Genomic DNA, 21,790 nt, shown 5'->3' on the forward strand with positions numbered 1-21,790 from the left:
ATCCTGACAAGGGTTCGGGCTGTAGGGTGACGGTGGGGAGATGGACTGTGATGCCGGAAAGGACATGGGTGACTGGCGGAGGGGAAAGACAGGGGAGCTTAACTCAAACTTGACAACCACCATTTTGCAAAAATCAAAAGTGAGCGGAGTCTCGTATTGGACAGGCACAGGTGCTGCATGGGAGTGTGATCAGTGGGTGGGCGGAGATGCAGGTCAGCGCAGATGGACAACTGAAAGTGAACCCCAGCAGGCAGCATGGAAAATGCTTGGGACAGTGAGATGAGTGTGATGGATGAAGGCACTGCATGCGTGGGCGAGTGCTTGCACGAGGCTCTGAAAGGCACATGCCACACACACTTCTCCCTCCAGAATCGCTCTTGGTCTGGCTGTGTGCAGCTGAACTGCTAGTGGGGGCAAGAGGGGGATGCAATTGGAGGGCTCGCAAAGCCTGTCAATGAGCCTGAAAGACAACATTACACATTATTCAGTGAAAGTGAAAATATTTTCAGATTATAAAGTGACAAAATGTGTTCACCTGTGTAACTGCTTGTGATCAAAATTTCTTAACATTTCTAGGCCTGCCACTTTTTCTAGGTGCTGCCCTGATGTCCACAGCAGGGGTGGAGACAGCCTGTGCAATGGTTGACCCTGTTGCCTTTGATGACTTTGGTGTGGGTCCTCTGGAGTGCTGAAGCCCTGAGGGCACTGGCTTGCTTTGGCTGTCCTCCTGTGGGCCAGCTGCTCCCTCTGCAGTGACAGAGGATGAAGTTGAGAGGTTCATAGGCAAAGGGGACTCAGAGGGAGAGGGCAGCCTCTGAGATTCCTGAGTGGATGACCCAGAGGTATCCAGCTGCCGCTCCTCCCTTCGGGTGCCTGAGGGCCCCAGCCTGACTCCTTGAGGGGAAGAGGACCTGGAGGGATGTTGAGGTGCATGTTTCCCTCTCGCATTGCCACTGCAGGAACTCACCCATGGCTACCGTAATGGAGTGCAGGTCTGCCCGCATCTTCGTGTTCTGCTTGACCAGGGTCTCCATGGCATCCACCATCCTTCCCATGGAGACCTCCATGCATGCCCATGTGACCATAAGACCATAGACACAGGAGCAGAAGTAGGCCATTCAGCCCATCAAGTCTGCTCCGCCATTCAATGAGATCATGGCTGATCTGATAATCCACTTTCCTGCCTTTTCCCATAACCCTTTGTTCGCTTACTGATTAAAAATCTGTCTTCCATCAGCCTTGAATATACTTAACGACCCAGCCTCTACAGCCCTCTGCGGTAAAGAATTCCAAAGATTCACTACCCTTTGAGAGAAGAAATTCCTCCTCATCTCAGTTTTAAATGGACGCCCCTTTACTCTGAGATTATGCTCTCTGGTCCTAGACTCTCCCAAAAGGGGAAACAACCTTTCAGCATCTACCCTGTCAAGCGCCCTAAGGATCTTTTATGTTTCAATAAAGTCACCTCTCATTCTTCTGAACTCCAATGAGCTCAGGCCCAACCTACTCAACATCTCCTCATATGAAAATCCCTCCATACCCAGGATCAACCTAGTGAACCTTCTCTGGACTGCCTCTAACGCCAGTATATCTTTCCTTACACAGGGGATCAAAATTTTTCACAGTATTCTAGGCATGGTCTAACTAAAGCCTTGTATAGTTTTAGCAAGACTTCTCTATTTTTATACTCCATTCCCTTTGAAATAAAGGCCAACATTCCATTTGCCTTCCCTATTATCTGTTAAACTTATATGTTAGCTTTTTGGGATTCATGCACAAGGACTCCCAAATCCCTCTGTGCTGCAGCCTTCTGCAGACTTTCTCCATTTAACTAATATTCAGCTCCTCTAATCATCCTGCCAAAGTGCACAACCTCACATTTTCCCACAGTATATTCTATCTGCCAAGTTTTTGCCCCCTCACTTAATCTGTCTATATCCCTCTGTAGACTCTTTGAGTCATCCTCACCACTTGCCTTCCCACCTATTTTTGTGTCATCCACAAACTTGGCGATTGTACATTCATTTCCCTCATCTAAGTCATTAATATATATTGTAAATAATTGGGGCCCCAGCATTGATCCCTGTGGCACTCCACTAGTTACAGGTTGCCATACCTGCACCACTTCATCAGAGAGCAGGCAAATGCACTCCTCTGACTTGCGCGCCACTCTGTTGAGGGCTTCCAACAGCTCTGCGTGATGTTCCCACACCTTCTGCTGACTCTCCATGATGAGTTGGAAGGTCATATCTAGGGGCTTGTCATCTGACTCAGACCTCACAGATGCCTCTTCCCCAGCAGTCCTCCAGGCGCCCGGGAGCTTGGCTGAACCTGCTTCCTGCTGCACACACGTCTGTGCAATGACCACCAGATAGTGAACCCGAGCCTGCTCTAGATCTAGAACCCAGCGAGGTGTGTGTCTCTGCGCTGGTAGAGGGTGTGGGTGAGCGCTGTGATGGGGCTTCCAGGCTGCATATTTCCAGCTCTACAATGGAGCAGGTGCCCTCTTGGCTGGAGGTGAGGACCTGGATGGAGCTGAGGGACTGGCTGGCTGAGGGTGTCGGTCACTTGGCAGAGCACCCAGTGAACCAAAGTAGAAATAATTAGTGCATGGCAGCAGAGTCAAAAGCAGGAGAAAGAGCACTCACAGTTCCGTTGAGAGGGGGATGATTTGGTGCAGGATTTCACAAGGGTGTTCACCACCGACCTCATCATTGCTGCAGGAGAGTCTACATCCTCACCAGTCAGCGCGATGGCACGCTCCTCAAAGTGAGAGGCCTAATGTGATTCACTCCAGCCCCAGCCTAGGACCTCTCCCTGGTGTTGTGAGCCAGCTTCTCCTGCATGAAAATAAATGGAGAGAGAGTGAGCAGGTAGCATGGCACTGCATGGAATGTTTGTATGGTGAGTGGAGCCATGGACAGGATGAGGATGTGAGCTCCAGAGGATATGAGCCTGGTGGAAATGTGAGGGTGTGTGTGAGAGTTAGTGGTGTTGTCCCTTGAGGTGTAAGATTTCTGTGGATACGTGATGGGTTTTGGAATGTGTGAGTTGAGAGTGATGATGTGGTTAACTTACCCTGGCAGAACGGATGAGAGCTCTTCCTGCACTGGATGGCTGACCTTCTCTATGCTCTGTTGCCGATGACTGTTGCTGCCACCGCCTTCCAGGCCGGATTGGTGACTCTGGTCGACCACCTGCAGCCAGAGCAGGGTAGCGGAGTTTGTGGCAGCCTTCCACTGTGTCCAGCAGACGCCCTATAGAGAGGGCTGCTGTCAACTTTGCTTTCAAGGCTATCTGTGTCCTGGAGCAGTCCTGGTCTATAGATATAAAGTAGGTTGCACTCTGGTGCACTTTGAATATGGCATCCAGAGCGAGGAAGCGCTGAGGTCATGGTGTGGTGGGCAAATCCGAGCCTGTCCACCAGCGATCCAGAGTGTTTCCCGTGAATGCATTACTAATGAGGCAGGATGCGCCAGGAAGGGGACAATACGACCCGAAAATTCACCATTGTGGCCGACGGGTAAAACATAATTTTTCAAGCCGCTACTGCACTTAGTGCAATAGTGCAAATCTGGGAAGATATATGATTCCAAAATAGAGAGACTGGAGAATATTACTTACTTTCCTTTCACTCTTCTTATTCTAATCATCATTTCTTTTTGTGAAGCATCAGCCTGAAATCAGTGCTTTAATTTTCGGGCATTCACCAATTGATTTAGAAAATATCTCTGTGCATTAGGAATCCTGGGGGAATCCATTTCATCCAATTGTGACCTGGGAGATTTAGTAATGGCTTGATTACATTCCAGGGAAAAGCACAGAGATCAATCTGATTTTGCAATTAATTCAATACCTGTTTCTGAAGTCGTGGGACTAGGAATTTTGTAGCCGATACCTTATCTGCCTGGGAATAAATATTATAGCAGGGTATTGAAACGCATCATCTTTCTGCCTCAGTATATCATTGCCCATGCACCAGGTAGGTCAGGGATACAGGAAAAAAAATACTAAAACCTGAACCCAAACAAAAACTCCAGGGATTTTAGTTGGACCTGGGTGGCCAAAACATCAACAAACTTAGTACTTTCCATTTGCTTGCACAGTCTGTTGATTTAACACATCCTCAAATTACTGAGGAATATTATGAATTTCTGCTTTCAATGTGGTTCCATCATTGGACTGTTGAAATGGAGAATTTTTTGTGGACCTCACATGTGCTCATTTATTAGCTTGTAGGGGAGCACTCCAACCGACAGAAAAATTCTCCAATTTCATGTCAACCAGAGACCAGTTTTTTAAAACTTTCTTTTGGGCCTTACTGTCAGTGAGAATATCCTTGCTATGAGTGCTACCTGTGTCAGATTTACTTTATTATGGTTTGATTTGCTTATATTTTGTACTTGTAGATTACCTCATCCTGTGAGAAAGGAGTTGGTTCTTCTAAACTCAGTATACGAAAGCTGATGGTATTAACAAGTACATGGCACACAGTGATAGAGTGCCAACACATGATGCGACAATATGTTATAACATATGCATGCTTCTTGCCCTATTTTGTTGAGTCCTGAAGTTAGATTTGTAAGTGGGCTAAGTAGCTGAGTAAGTGGGCTAATATTAAAAGTTAAAACAAAATTGCCATCTTCAGTAGTCCAGGCCACTTCCCTGGCCTTCCTGCTCCATGGATTTCTTTGTGTCCTTTAGAGGCTGCTATGTCTTACCTCACTTATTCAGGTTCCCATGAAAGCTAGGGAAACACGGAGTTCGCACACACGGGGCAGAATCTAATGTTGACAATGGGAGTCTCGGTTGCCAGCTGGAGAGCCAGCGAGCACGCCCATGTCCCTGCTTTCCAGGATGGCCTACTGGTAATGGATGCCGATCAGGCAGTTGACTGGCCAACGGTGGGCTTTTCCTTGGGATCAGAACCCCGGGAGTGGAAATCCCGCCAACTGAGAGTTGCCTGCCAATCAGAGGCTGACAGCTCATTTGCACGACATGGGCGTTGGATGCTGCTGGAATGACAACCGCCTGGGGTGCAGGACCCAGGACAGAGGTGAGAGATAGCAGGCAGGGGTATGTGGGTGGGGTCATGGGGGAGGGGGGTGTATGGAATTCGGCAGCAAAGATGGGGAGTGTCTCTCAGCGGGCCCCCCTTCTCGAAGCCAGTTCCCTTGATCAGGCACTGAGTGCCTTTGAATGAAAGACCCCTCCGGGAGCTGGCAAAGGTTTGCTGTCATGCACACTGCACAGGATTAGGCCCTTAAATGGGAATTGATTGCCCACTGAAAGGCCTCGATTGGCAGTGGGGCGGGAAGGCCCATTCACGGGCCTAGTCAAGGTGGAGGCGGAAAGGTGGTGGGGGCCCACCCACCACCCTCTAGCCTCATTAAATGCCTGCTGCCACCAAACCTGCTACAGGGGAGGGCACAAGATTTCACCCCCAGTCTCACCCTTCTACAGCAGTGATCTTGTAAGGAACAGGTAAAGTCCCTGTCCCTTTTAAGGTTAAGTGGAAAATACAGTATCAGGCTGAGAACTAGCATATCTCAATCTCGGCCTTTTGCAGGGCTAATGTGCCTACTCCCAGTGTTACATCACAGTGTCCAGTCTGGGGTGATGTAAATGGAAATACTGGGGAGGGATGGGTGTTATTGGGTGGAATTGTACGTGCCCGCTGGCATCGGGCATGTGTGATGGCATGAGTGGACAATATGGCAAAAAGGACAAAAATCGGTTTCACGACGTCGTGAAACCAGTTTGTGATCGTCCGCTCAGCCTGTTGATGGCAGGCCGTGTTTCCTGCCATCGGACGTCGGGAACCACATTGTAATACATCTGCATATCATTATAAGGCTAACCCGCCAGACTCATTCCCCCCCATTGCCACCCCCCCCCTCCCCCCCCCCCCCCCCCCCCCCACCCCCGCTGGATCATCCGCCCACATTGGCGTGATTGCATGCTGATGTGTTTCACAACAGCATATAAAAGGTGTGCACATGGCAGGCTGCAATTTGAGGGGAACTTGGAGGTGAGTACACAGTAACGTTGCGGAGTGCTTGTGAGGGATGCCTGTTAGACTTCAAGGTTGAGGCACCTTGGCAGGGGGTACAAAGGCTGCTCTGTGGTTGAGGTGACTTTGGGTGGGGGGCAAAGGTTGCCCTGTGGTTGAAGGTAGCGCACAAGCACGTGCAGGGTGGAGGGCACTGTTTGATGAGGGAAGCAGCTCCGAATTAGGGAAACCTTGTAGAAAGTGACCATTCCTCTGCAGCTGAGACAGATCAGGTGCAGCCACATTGATATGCTTGCAGTGTCGGGCCTCTAGCTTATCTGCCCACTCAAGCAATGCAGAGGCATGTAAATGCCATCAAGTGCTCCAGAGCCCTTCACCCCTCGGGCACAGACTGAAAACTAATGAGCATTTTAGTGGACTGCAGAACAGCTGGATGACTGGGCACATTGTACAATCTCCTCGCTAAAGCTGGCCATGGAGCAGTCACTGGTGGAGACGCTCACAGCCACTTGCAATGTCATCATCTGGTTTGGACCAGTCTCCCCCATGGTTAAAGCTAACAGTGCAGCCTTGCAGTGTGGGTTAGGAGAATGCGTCTGAGCTGAGAGCACAGCATGCAGCCCAATGGGCAAAGCTGCCGCCAATTGGTCAGGTGGAGTGGGGTGGAAGTGGGTGGGGCTTCGGGCTGCCATGCAGTGCACTTTTCTCTGGCCTCCAAGTGGTGGCCAGCACTCTTTGTGATGTGTTAAGGGGCCTTAAGACTGAACCAAGAAAAGTTCTTAGAACACCCATGCTAACCCATTCGTTTCTCTCCTTCATCCTGCAGGAGTACATCAGGATCATGGAGCCTGGTGATCCAGCCATATGCCTCGTGGCTTACAGAGAATGAAGACAACAGAGAAGTGTATGAATAAGGCACCTGGATGCACAGAGGGAGGAGCAGCACCCTCGGGAAGAAGGGGTAGGAGGGGCTCCCGCACACTCCGCCAAAGAGCCACAGTGAGCTGTCGCTGGTTGGCGCCTAGCTAGACCCAGGGCCTATAGATGCCGCCTTTTATTCCTGCAGATGACCGACAATCAGCGTTGCTGAAAACTGCGCCTGTCTAGGGAACTGGTCGGTCACATCTGCCAGCGACTGCAGGATTTGGCGCCACAGGGACATGGAGGGCATCCACTGGCAGTGGCCATGAAAGTGACAGTGGCACTCAATTTCTATGCCAGTGGCTCCTTTCAGGGCTCCACAGGTGACCTGTGTGGGATATTACAAGCCTCCAGCCACAAATACATCCATGAGGTCACAGATGCCAACTTCGCAAGGGCACACAACTTGGTGCATTTCACTCGGGACAAAAGAGCCAGGATGCAAGAGCGATTGGATTTTCCCAGATCTCGGATTTCCCACAGGTGCAGGGTGCAATCGACTGTAGTCATGTGGCGCTCTGTTCTCCGTCCCAACACGCGGTCAACTATGTCAACCGCAAGGGATTCCATTCGCTGAATGTGCAGCTGGTGTGTGACCACCTCAAATGAATGCTGCAGGTCTGCGCACGGTTTCCAGGAAATGTCCATGACTCTTACGTTCTCGGTCGGTCACAGATCCCTGAAGTCCTCCAGGGTCCACAGAGGCTGCAGGGATGGCTCCTAGGGGACAAGGGCTACCCGCAGAGGAGGTGCCTGATGGCACCTGTGAGGTGGCCTCAGACTGCAGCAGAGCAAAGGTATAACAAGGCTTATGCTGCAAATCGCAACTTGGGTGGTGCAAACCATTGGGATGCTGAAGATGAGGTTCTGGTGCCTGGACCGGTCAGTTGGAGCCCTGCAATATAGTCCACAGGGGGTGTCACGTATCGTCATCGTCTGCTGCGCCCTTTACAACCTGGTGCTGCAACAGAGAGAAGAGCTGTCTGAGGGGGGATGCAGGAGCTGGAGGTCTCCTCCGGTGAGAAGGATGTCGACGGTATGAGGGTGAGGAGGTTCTCGAAGGCAGCGATGACAGGGATGAGGCCCTCACACTGGCCAGACAAGGCAGGCACACTCGGGAGGCCCTCATAGCTGCTAGATTGTGGAGGATGATGACGACATGCAGTGAGGAGACTCCATAAGATCCTCACAGACCTATGAATATTTGACTCCAGTCTGGCTTATGACAGTGTCAATACCTCTGTGAGAATGTTCCTGCCATGGAGATGCAGTGGAGGCCCTAATAGTTGCCCTATTGCAGGAGGATGATGACAACATGCAGTGAGGACACTCCATAAATCTTCACATAGCCTCTGCAAATGTCTAACTCCTGTCTGGCTGAGGGCAGCTCACTTGCACTCTGTGATCAGGGTCATATCATAGAGACACAGCCATGAGACTTTAAAAGCACCTGATCCTTTGTCTGCCTTCAGCATCTGGGACCATCAGGACCATGCCATCAGTGATCACAGATGCTGAAGAGATGGGGGACAGCCCCACCTTAAAGGTGCTGAGAGCACACAGAGAGAATGAGAAAACTCTGTGAAACCTGCCCGTGACATTCTGGCAGCAACAACCAGCACCGCCGAGGCGCAGGCATCAGTAATGTTTCCAGGGATTGAGAGGCCGGAAAATCACTTTGGTCTGAAGGCTGCACAGAGCCCAGGGACATCTGAGACACCTGCCTTTTATCTTGTGTAGAAAGGTTTCACATCTGAGTGACACGAACACTGCTCATCAGAACAAGGAACCACAGGCAGGGAGACATTCTTGGGAGTGAACAGTATGTACAAGTGATTAACACCTGTGCCCAGGCTGCACAACTACAACTTCTCAATGTTCCTAACTCTGTCGCTACACCTTGGTGTTCCCCGAACATCCACAGTGGAGGTGGAGGCAGCCTGCTGACTGCTACGCCCTGTCTGTGATAACCGTGGTGGGTGTCCTCTGGAGGGCTGAGACCTGAGGACTGCTTTCGGGGACCTGCTGTGTGGCAGTGGCACCCTCCTTGAGTTGTGGAGCTGGAGCTGCTGAAGTCACAGGAAGAGAGGATTCGGATGGGTTGGACACTCTGAGTTACCTGGGTGGATGGCCCTAGGCTGCGCAACTGCTGACCCTCCTCCCTAAAGGTGCCCAAGGGTCCCTGGCTGACTCCTTGAGGAGAAGGGGAAGCTGGACTAAGATTAAGCTGCCCGGCACCCCTCTCATGTACACACTGTTGGAGGCCAAATATGGCATCAGCGATGGAGTTCAACCCATACAGCCCTCGATTAAGGTCTCCATGGTGGCCACCATCCTACCAGTGTTGACCTCAGTGCGTTGGATGTCGGCGCTATCACCTCAGCCTGAAGGCGGATGGACTCCTCCATCGTGCTTTTCAATCTGAGGAGTGCAGCAGACATCCCTTCCTGATGTTCCCGAGCTTGCCTTTGCAGCTCCAACAACTATGACATGACTGAGTTCAGAGGCTTTTCATCTGACTCGGACTCAGCAAATATCTGGCCTCCAGCAGTCCTCCGAGTGCTGGACACCTGGGAAGTCCCTGAAGCCGCCTGCTGTGGATCAGACAGTGCAATGTGCTAACCAGATTGTGATCCTGAGGTTACTCTAAAGCTAGGTCCCACCGAGGTGTGTGTCTCTGCGTTGGTGGAGGGTGTGGGTGAGCACTGTGGCTGGATTTCAAGGATTATGCCTTCAGATTCCTCTTCAGAGGTTTCTTCGGGGCTTGATTGGAGGCCCTGGGTCATGGACACCGCCGGCTATTGGTCAGATGTGCCTGCGAAAGCAAGGGGAGATAATTAGTGCATGGCAGTGGCCTGTGAAAGAGGACACATCACTCACAGCGTGGTTGTCTGGATGTTGCACTGCTGGACCCTCACTTGGTTGAGCACTGCCGACCTCACCGTCAGCACAGGAATGTTCCAGATCCTTGCCGGCCAGCTGGATTGCTCTGTTTTCAAAGCTCATGAGGATTTCAGGCATTTCTCCACCCGTAATGTGCCACCTTGTCCTGCATGAATAGAGATGGAGAGAGTGTAAGCAGGATGCCTGTCAGGCCAGATGATAAGTATGCCTGGCATGTGTGGGTGGTGAGTGGTCCCATGGATGGGATGAGGACAATGAAGGTGTGTGTGAGAGAATAAATGGTGATGTTCCATGAAATGGCAGTGAGTGAGATCACTGTGGATGTGTGATGGGTTTGTGAGTGTGTGAGTTGAAAGTGATGTGAAGAGTGACTTTCTCTGGCGGAACAGAGGAGATCATTCATCCTATTGCGGCACTGGGTGGCTGTTCTCTTATGCAGGGCATTGGCACTGACTACCACTATCACCTCCTCCCAAGCTGGATTGGTGATGTTGCTGCCCATCCTGTGGCCAGAGTGGGGGAAGAGGACATCATGGCAGACCTCCACTGCATCCAAAAGGCGCACGAGAGATGAGTCATTAAACCTGGAAGCTGCAGTCTTTTTGCCTTGCAGGGCCATGTATTCTTTGCAGCAATCGTGGGCTCGAAGAACTGAGAGGTGTGCGCGCAGCTGCACTTTAAATATGGTGCCCGACTTGATGAATCAGTGCGATGATGGCATGGCGGACGAATGAGAGTCCGCTCTCCATGGAAACAGCATGTTTCTCAGGAGTACGTAATTAATGCGGCAGGTTTGGGACGATACAGTGTGAAAGACCGCCGTTGCGCTTTATCCGCCCGCCACCACACTGGGACAATTGCGCTCTGTGTCTTTTTGTGTGATAATGTAAAACAGGTAATTTTGGATCAGTCACTCCTTATTATTGTCCATTTTACACGATTAGTCAAGTCAAAATTATCGCCATCACCCACCCCACCCAGCTGAGTAAATTTGGTCCAAGTTTTCTTTTCCATTGAGTTATCCTGTATCTTTTCCTATGGCCAGAATATTACGCTGCCCGGCATGTCCAAGCATGAAATGACGTACGATAATGTTGGGTGTGCACCCCGGCATCATTGCGCAGACTCGCGATATTTCGCTCGGCGGGCGCACGCTGGAGTCGGCTGCGCACCCACTGATAATTAAAAGGCCTATTAAAGCCATTAGCAACCTTATTAACTTGAAATTTATGCTGCCTGTCCAATCTAATGGGTGGCGGGCAGGTGAAAAGGTCAAGCGGCCTTTACATATTTTAGGAAACCTCATCCATAAGCGGGATGAGGTTCCCTATAGCTAATACACATTAAATAAAAACTTTATTTTGGAACTAAAAACATGTCCCATCTCATGTGACAGAGTCACATGAGGGGGCATGTTTTATTAAATTTTCACTGTCTTTATAAATTTTTTTTAAAAAAATCGCTTCAATCTCGCTGAGACACGGAGCTGCTTCAGGTAGATTGAAGCACTCTTTCCTGCGCTTGCGTGAACCATGCGCTAGGCCTGGCTCCCCCTCCTCCCCCTGCCCGCACAGGCAATGCTCAGTGCTGCCACTCGCGATCCACGCAGAGCGGGCATTAATTGGCCCTCCCACATGAAATCGCGGTGCAGAGCCGATCGCGGGCGGCTTCCCGACCGGCCTTGCCCACCCCTGCCGAGCCCGCCCGACGAGGGGAAAATTCTGGCCTATGTTTATTTTTGCTGTTGAGTTCAAAGTTTATTATACCTTATGTATTTATTTAGCTTTTATTTTACCTCTGTTAAAATCACCAAGCTGGTACAGTTGGTCCCATTTATTTCCAACGTCAGGGCTCTGAAGCCTTTTGGAAAATACAGACCATGAGACAGCAGGTAAAAACCCAGTTATCTTCCCTACTGGTCTCAACAAGTGAGTAGGTGAGCTGATTCATGGTCTATCCTGTCATAGTGCATCCTCAGAGTGAGTGACTTCTGAGGAGTCTTCATCATCCTCCTGCTGCACAACCTCCTGCAGAATACTACAGGCTCTGTGGGAGATTGAAGACATGAACTGGAACTCTTAAGATAAGAATGTTTTAGTTGATCTTTATGCATATTGTATATTTCACTCACTGCTGATACCAAGTGTTGTGTGCCATGTGACTGTCTGATTTGGTTAGATTATGGTCACCAGGTAGCTTGGTGTACCACATCCCGAACTGCCAAGCATGCCAAAGCTCTATTAAAGTCCAGTGCTTCCTCCTCTGCAGTTGTCAGTTGTGAGGTAGTTAGAGGGCCAGCTCCAGTTCTCTGCCTATCCCTGGTGTTTTTTGCTATTTTCTCCTGTAAGAAGGAAGAGACCTATGAGTGGGTAATGGCACATGTTGAATGGAGGGTGAATGTCAGTGAATGATCCGCTGGAGATGTGAGGAAGTGCATGGACAGAGAGGGGTGGTTGCGCCTACAAAGTAAATTGGTGTGAGGAATGATGAGAGGAATGAAGCTTGAAAAGGCAGACTGAGGGGCTGAGGTGGTACACACACCAAGATGTAATAGAAGGTGCCACTATATGCACCTCTTCTGCATTGTTTAGGTCATTAATCTGTTTTTCCACATTGAACCCACGAGAGTGGCGCCATGCTCCTGCTGCTGACCTCATGGGAAGCTCAGGACCTCCAGCAACAAAATCTTGTTTCACTGGCAAGCTTCTTCCTCCCATCAGTAGGGAACAGTATCTTTCTGCGAACACAGCATCACTAAAATGAGGTGCAACTTTTGAATACCTGCACTCCATTTTGTCAATCCATTATGCTCGTAACTCCATAATCTAACAAAGTTCATGTTTGGCAGGTCCCATTACTTATTGCAGTTGAAATTGACTCATGTGGCCCACTATCACAGCTGTACTATTCAAGAGTTTGGTGTTTGATTGTGTCCATCTCTGTATCTTTGTACTGTTAGTCAAGCCTGGGAATTAGAAAGAGAAACTATACTGAAGTATGAGCGAGCTGACATCTTAGAAGCATTGAATAAAACTCCTATTTAGACATAGAAACTGGTGTTATCTCTGCATATCTCCAAGGCATAAAACAGAATAACAACAAATCAATTTGGTTGGTTGGGAAACCTGGAAATAATATGCTAATACAGTGGTTGGGTTAAAAAGCCACTGACAGATGTGCTGCACATGCTTCCAGGTTTCTTGCGCATTACCAGGTCCACACCCTCTGCCAACCCACTCACCCCCCGCTCTGCACCCCACCTCACCAATGTGTCAAGAACTTAAAAGAACAGCCTTAAGTGTGGATTCCTCTTTTTCTCAGGAAGTTCCTCCAAGCTTTCTTCAAGTCCTCCGAAACTCAACTTTGTCACAATAACTGGGTTGCTGAAAAAATAAACCTAGCTGCACGGGAGGAGACATCTACAAAATATATTTACCTTAGCTTTCTTGAGTTGTAAAACAACTGTATTCATAAATGGATTAACAAACAAAATAAAAGTGAAATAAAAATCAAATATGCTAGTGCCTCCGTGTTCTTTTCATAATATGGTGACCCAAACTGCAGACAATAGTATAAGTGTGGTTGAACCGATGTATGATACAGTCCTAGAATAACTTCCCTACTATTCAATTACATCCCACTAAAAATAAAACCTCACGCCTGATTTGCTTTTTTTATGGTACCACTAACATATGGTGCAACTTTTAGCTATTGATGAATTTGCACTCCGAGATGTCATTTTTTCTCTTCACCACCCAGACTTGTACCTTCCACGTAATAAGAGACCTTCCTATTCTTCCTACCAAAATGTACTACCTCACTTTTAACTTCTGCAGTAATTGAAGTTTTCATAAATGTAGGACTGTAGCTTTAAGAATAATCCTGTATTGTAAGAACACGTCATCTGTGTAAACCAATGAGCAGCATGGGGAACCTCGAGGAGAGCATTCTTCTTTAGTTATAGAGAGATGCCACACATGTTGCTGCAGCTGCTGTCTTGTAAATAAAGTTCAATGTTTCCACCAAGAAAAGTTGCCTGGAAAATCAACTCTATAACAAACTAGTGATGAGGATGAATCAAATCCGGTGCTTTCCCTCACCCAGCGATTGTCAGTATATAAGATAATTTTTAAAAAAGGAAGATATAATCATCCGAGATGCCACAGTTTGGCAGAATCAATCTCTTTGAACCAGCCACAGGTGATTGGTCTCAATATGTAGAATATCTTGAGTTCTACTTTCAAGCCAACAAAATTATGGGAAAGGAAAAGAGGAGAATGATTCTCCTGAGTATTTGTGGGAGCAAGACCTACAGTTTAATTCGAAGTTTGATGGACCCCGGTGCCCAGATTCGAAGACCTTCAGTGAATTAGTAAACCTCATTCAGGGACATCTTCAACCTAAGCCCTCAGTCACAATGCAGAGGTTCAGGTTCAATTCACGGAATAGAGCCCAGGGCGAGACCATTGCTACCTATGTGGTGAAATTAAAACAACTAACGAAATATTGTGAGTTCTGTGAAACCCTGAATGATATGCACAGGGTTCGTTTGGTCTGTGGCGTGCAAGAGGATGCTATTCAGCAAAGATTGCTGGTTGAAGTGGATCTTGATTTTAAGAAAGCTTTAGAAACAGCGCTTGTGATGGAAAGCGCTGCAAAGAATGCACAAACAATTCAAGGTGCGCAAAATGGCATCATTTTCCTAGTTGGGCAGGAACAGTCAGCTGAAAGTGGCATAAAAAGCTGGGACTCCGACGCAAAGTGGGAAACAGCCCCCGCTAACCAGAAAATGGGAGGAAACAGCTTAGCATCCAATTCAAAAACAAATTTTTATCGATGTGGAAACAATCATACTCCTAACGATTGACAATTTGAAAAGGTGGAGTGTTATTTTTGTCACAAAAGTGGGCACATATTGAAACATTGCAAAGCGATATTAAAACAAGCTTCCAGGCAACAAATGAAGAATATGGTGTTGAAGAACCAGAAACACCCAATTCTGACATTTATTCCTTATTCAACATGAAAGTTGGGAAGACAGAGCCAATTACCGTCACATTGCAAGTGAATGGTAAACCCTTAAAAATGGAAGTAGACACAGGTGCTTATACCACTGTAGTAGGGGAACACACTTTTAGATATTAATATAAAGGTGATCAACAATTAATTTTGGAACAAACTTCTGCCAAGTTGAAAACGTACACAGGTGAAGAAATGACCAAATCTCTTTACATCATGATTGGTTGAAAGAGCTTAAATTAAACTGGTCCGAAATCTTCCAGTTACGAACAGGGGGACTGCCAGAGCTGCCAAAAAAATGACAACGTCTTTAATGATGAACTGGGAAAAATCCAGGGCCTACAGGCCAAGATTTATGTGAACCCAGAAGCAACTCCTCACTTCTTGAAAGCAAGACTGGTGCCATTCGCCCTGAGAGAGAAGGTTGGCGCTGAGTTGAAGGGGCAAGAGAGGCTGGGTGCCCTAAAAGAGGTTCAGTTCTCAGGGTGGGTGGCACCCATAGTCCCTGTCCTTAAACCAGACCAGAACGCCCGGGTCTGTGGGGACTAACGGTTAACAAAGCTGCCAAACTGGACAGGTACCCTATTCCCAAGATTGAAGACCTCTATGCCAAACTAGCAGGAGGGACAATGTATACAAAGCTTGACATGAGTCACACACATCAGCAACTGGAACTGGATGATGCCTCCTGAGAACTTGTGACCATAAACACCCACAAAGGGTTATATCAATACACACGCCTGCCCTTTAGTGTTTCTTTAGCCTATGCCATTTTTCAGAGGACGATGGAGAGCTTGCTATAAGGACTACCTCAATCTGTGGTCTAACTGGACGATGCACTGATAACTGGATTCACAGAAACGGAACTCTTGACTAATCTAGAGGAAGTCCTGAAACAATTTTTAGAAGCAGGTGTGCGCCTAAAGAAGGAGAACTGCACTTTTCAGGCAAATGAAATCATTTATTTGGGCCACTGGGTAGATGCCCAAGGGTTACACCATGTTGAAGAGAAGGCTAAAGCAATCAGACAGGCACCTGCACCTAAGAACATCTCTGAATTTAAATCAGTTTCAGGGATGGTAAATTATTATGGCCAATTTCTACCAAATTTATCAACGGTCCTAGCCCCTCTACATTCACTGCTAAAGAAAAACCAGTGTTGGTTTTGGAACTCATCGCAAGAAGAAGCTTTCATGAAAGTAAAACAGCTCTTGCACTCTTCAAATTTGTTAGTGCACTACGACCCGACAAAGGAATGCGTGCTATCCTGCGATGCGTCCCCCTATGGAGTGGGAGCGGTACAATCAGGGAAAGAATACTATGGTACTATCGATATTGAGAAGGTGGTTAAACACTGTGTGCAATGCCAACAGCTACAAAAGTTGCCATTGGCAGCCCCATTACACCCATGGGAGTGGCCTGGTAGGCCCTGGGTGAGATTGCACATAGATTACGTCAGCCCTTTTCTTGAAACCATGTTTCTACTGATTATAGATGCTCATTCCAAGTTAGACGTTTATGAGGTTAAGTCATCAATGTCAGGTGCTGCTATAGCCAAACTACGTCAAAGCTTTTCCATCCATGGGTTGCCAGAAGTAATCATCTCAGGTAATGGTAATGCATTTACTAGCACTGAATTTCAAAGGTTTATCAGCCTCTATGGTATCAACCACGTGAAGACTGCACCATACCATTCGTCATCTAATGTACTGGCGGAAAGTTAAGTACAAACTTTTAAGGCGGAATGAAAAAGTTAACAGGTGAATCGTTGGAAACTGAACTTGCTCGTTCTCTATCTCACTACAGAACAACCCCCCACACTACGGTAGGTGCAACACCTGCAGAGTTACTGATGAGGCGCCATCTTCAAACAGGATTAAGCCTGAAACTTCCCAATTTGAAGGGGAAGGTGGAGAAAAGTCAAGGGAACCAAAAAGTGACTCATGAGTTGCATAGTTGTGAGTGACAATTTACTGTTGGAGAAGTTGTATATGTAAAGAATTTCAGTGGAGGACCGAAGTGGTTACCTAGTAAAGTAAGCTCTGTGACCGGACCATTGTTGTACCACGTGGGAGTGGAGGGCCGGATCACCTGTAAGCATATGGATCATTTAAGAAGAAGGGAGATACCCCAACAAAATGATGTTCTACCTGTAACCATTGCTGAACCTGTGGTTCCTGTTGAAGTTGCTCAACCAAGGACAGACATGCCTGATGTCTCTGTCAGAGTGGAAGATACTAAACTCTCTGTGCCTAATGAGGTACCTGATGTTAATGCAATTCCAGAGAATGTGGTTCCTACAAAAGACCTGGAAGTCGTGCAGCTACAACATTCCACACAGATCAGGAAACCATCTGAAAGACTGAACTTGTAATTTCATGACTGTGTAAGTGTTGTAATGTCATGAGCTAAATATCCTCGTAAATACCAAATGTACAGAAAAGTTAAAGGGGGAGGAATGTAGTAATTATAGTTTTAATAAATGTAAGGCTGTAGCTTTAAGAATAATCCTGTGTTGTAAGATCACATGATCTGTGTAAACCAATGAGTTAGCAGTGCAGTAAACCTCTCCGAGAGAGTTCTTCTTTAGTTGTAGAGTTAGATGCATACATGTAGTTGCTGCTGCTGTCTTGTAAATAAAGTTCAATGTTTCCACCAAGAAAAGTTACCTGGAAAATCAACTCTACAACAACTTCAATTGCCAATTATTTACCCATTCTGCAAGTTTATTAATGTCTTTCTGTAATTTATTGCCATCATCCTTAATATTGACTATCCCCCACCTGACTCCACCGACCTTCCCCCACCCCCTCCCCACCACCCACCCCCACCACCCACTCCCCTCCCCCAATTTCGTGTCATCCACAAATTTAGAAATTGTGTTTTTGATTCCCAAGTCCAAATCATTAATGTAAATTGTGAAAAGCAGTGGTCCCAGCACTGATCCTTGCGGAATACTTCTGAGCACTGCCACTCTGAAAACTATCCTTTATTCCCACTCTCTGCTTCCTGTCTCAAAGTCAGATAGCAATTCGCTTAGCCATTTGTCCCCTGATTCCACATTCTCTGACCTTATTCATTAGTCTATAGTTTAATTCCTTATTGAATGGCTTTTGAAAATCCAGATAAATTACATCTACTACACTACCATTGTCTGCTCTTTGTTACCTCCTCAAAAATTCACTAAGGTTGGTCAAGCAAGATTATCCCTTTTGAAATTCATGCCAACTATTCATTATTACATTTCTCATTTTCAGATATATCTTTTTTGAAAGAAAGATTGTGGTAGGAACACGATCCAGGTCTTTAAAATATTAAGATATGAATGTTAGCAAACAGTGACTCAGACTAAAGGAGACACGTTTGAAAGTAACAAGCTGCAAGCAAGAATAGAGATTTGTAGAAAGAATAGTAAATAAGTAGAGCACATGTTCAGGAAAAACAATAGTTCTATAGCATTTTACAATCATACAGCACGGAAAGAAAACTTCAGCCCATTGTGTGTGTGCCAGCTCGTCGAAACAACTGATTAATGTTCCAGTGTTGAATAACTGTTTTAAAAAAGAACTGGATAATTATCTGGTTGGGAATCAGATGAGGTATTATAAGGATAGGTATAGACTGAGATGTTCAAGCAGTTCACAGGATAGAATGGTTCTTGCACTGCCGTCCTATTGAACATTGTCTGTGAAAGGCAGCCTGCCAGTGTTGAATAGTTAAGCAATGGGCCAATATTATGACGTTTTACTTTATTCCCTTTGGGTATCAGTGAGTATTTGAATAGCACCTTTCAGAGATTAAGTGTTGGGGTAAAATCTGCGAGCGGTCTGAAAAGGAAGAAAGCTCGATGGGTTGAAGAGTCTTTTCTTGCCCCATGTTCATTAGATATAGATGGCTAAAACAGCAGTGTGCAACAAAATTTTAAAAAGCCTTTAATATATCTATATCTACATAAAAACATTAAGGTAAAAGTGTTACTTCTTCCAAAATGGAGACTGTGTTGCGAGGTGTTACCGTAAATTTGTAATGCTGGTAATCATGCTAGCATCAGTGCGCCTAGACTACTACAGTGCAAGCTAGCAGCTGTCTAATTGCAATTTTGTAATTAATAATTACACAGTAGAAAATGATTTGCAATTAGCTCCTCCTAAATCATAATTTAAACAGTCAAAATTACACTACAAACAGCAGTGTAATTAAAACACTTCGGTGGAGTGCTTATTTAAACCTCATTCAGTTACAGAGAATTTCTCAATCACATTCTTCGGCTGAATCATACACTTAATTAGTCTTTAGTACTCAGAGGAAATTGGCTTTATTCAATAAGTGTCAATAATGCCAAACAAATGTAAATGTTATATTGACAGGTTGCTGCAATCTTTATCATACATTTTTTTTAAATGGTAATTGAATTCCAGACAGCATTTTAATGAGATAAGCTGAGTTTTTCTTGGCATGCATATACTGAATGGAAAATCTATGAAAATTGAAGGGAAAACAGTCCTTTGCTCCCTATAGCATTGTTCCAATGAAGGTTTTCACCATTCATCATTTTAATAATATAAAAAAGGAATAATAATCATTGTCAAGCAATTTTCTTTTTTAACAATGATCATTAACAATGCTAGCAACCCAAAATGTTTTACAGCCAATGAAATACAATCACTGTTATAATGTAGGAAATGTAGAAACCAATTTACAAACAGCAATGAGATAAATGAGTACACAGGCTTTATTTTGGTAGTGTCCATTGAGTGATAAATACTGAACAGAATTCCTCTGTTCTTCTTCAAAAGAGTGCTACGGCATCTTTTATATCCACATGAGAAAGCACGCTTGGCCTCAAATCAGAATGCAGCACACCTCATTACTACACTAAAGTGTCCACCAAATTCTCATGTTTTTGCATTGGGACATGAACCCACAACCTTCTGACACAGAGGCAGGTGCACGGGCACTATGCTGACACTGCCATCACACAGCTCCTCAGTTTCCTGAGACTCTTTCCCTTATACTCTTATCAATGCTACATGATAGCTCTGATGTAACTCATTTTTGTTTATCTGCTTCCATGAACTTTATTCCATTTGTCTGAATAGATGGGTATTAACATCCTTGCAATCTGTACTGGTAAAATTAAACTACTTTTAACCCAACATATTATTTTCTTCCTGAAGGCTTTTGAACTCTAGCAGCCATACCACTTAAATGTTTGGAGGTCTTAACATTTTTCAAATTATTTCTACACTAACATATTTGTTTCTACTTTCTTATACAAAACCATCTCTTCTGATATTCCAAAACATTGGTTAGCTATTCCAAAATATGAAAGTCTAAGGCATTTGTACCCTAAGCTTTTGTGTTTCTCTCAAAGCCGCAGTATGCAGCTATAACACAAGGCATTGTATACGCATTGTATATACGCAGTAATAACACAAGGCATTACTGTAGCAAAACTCCATTATATTCTGCTCTTACCATTGTTAATGCATTCCGTCCTGCTTGCTTACATTCCCCAATGTTATTATCCAATCAAGGCTGTTAATTTCAAAAGCTCTCTTTAGTTAATCTGCTAAACAGATCTTGCAGCTATACAGCTAGAGGATTTATATAGATTTACAGATTTGGCATTGACTTGGGTGTAAAGCATTGCATGGATGGAGCTTATATAGGAAAACTGGGTAGAGAGGATGAAATGTATGTAAAGCACCTCACTTGATTTTCTATCTATTTAAATTAATGGGAGGAAAAGCAGGTGGACTACACTAATGCTGCGTGATTATTCCCATCTGATTTGCCTGTACATGCTTCACTTATGCAATGATTTATGTCCAACTACTAAAAAAGAAACACTGCCCCAGCATCACTGTCAATACTGTCACAAGTTTTAAGAGCATATAAAAGGGTACATCTTATAAATTTGCACCCCTGACAGACATACTTCTGTTCCTGAAGCAATAATCTATAAAGACTTCCCTATGATGTCCTTGTATCTAAGCTGCAGCCCATCACCGTGTGAAAATTCATTATACAGCTTTATTATGTCATAATCAGCCTTTTTATGATTTCAGTAGGGGAAGAGTTTCAGTTGTAAGTTACAGCTTGAATTTGTACACTGTAGCAGTGCAACCATTCATGATAAGTATTCAGAGAGTTGTTTGGATAATTAAAATGTATTTCTGCCAGCATCGGCATTAAGCTGTGGAGAACTGGTACTACAGGAAACAATCAAGTAAAAAAGTTTGTCAAACATATGGGTTACTGCAGAACTCATATCATAACCTTTGTCGTTTACTCCTTTGCAGCCAACAATTGTAAACATTGGGTGAAATTTTACAACAGCGGGATTTCACGGTCCCACCAAAGTCAATGGGTTATGGAATGGCTTGCTGTGTTTTACAGCCCCGTTCGCACCGTAAACTTCCAGTTTATGTTCATGTTATTGTAGATAACATTCACCCTGTCTCGAGCTTCAGCTGGGCATTTTGTATGATTCTTTTATCATCATGTGTGACCATAAATGCTTCTATAGTAATCTTGGGAATACACGACCTGAAACCCTCCAATTCACCTGCAACTGTCACCTTCAGTCAGGTGAGCAGAGACTGCAAACCTTTGAATACCTGAAACAGTGCATGAACATTTATGACACCTTCAAAGCACACTCAACAGGCATGTGCGTAAATAATTAGATTCAAACTTGGAACTTCGGCAAAGAATGGATGTGTGCTACAAGCTGGCAGGATATCCAACAACACAACATTCTCCTGGGCAATATCCACAAACACAAATTTTTGCCTTTCAATTTGAATTATGCTGCACAAACAGCCTAAGTATTTTAAATCTCCATCTGCTCGACATTCTTTTAATTGATAGTATAACTCATGGCTTGATATAATCTACATATATTTCAGTGTAGGTTTTGGTGCAAGT

This window comes from Cetorhinus maximus, chromosome 2 (genome assembly GCF_964194155.1).
Source record: "Cetorhinus maximus chromosome 2, sCetMax3.hap1.1, whole genome shotgun sequence".
Classification (NCBI taxonomy): domain Eukaryota; kingdom Metazoa; phylum Chordata; class Chondrichthyes; order Lamniformes; family Cetorhinidae; genus Cetorhinus; species Cetorhinus maximus.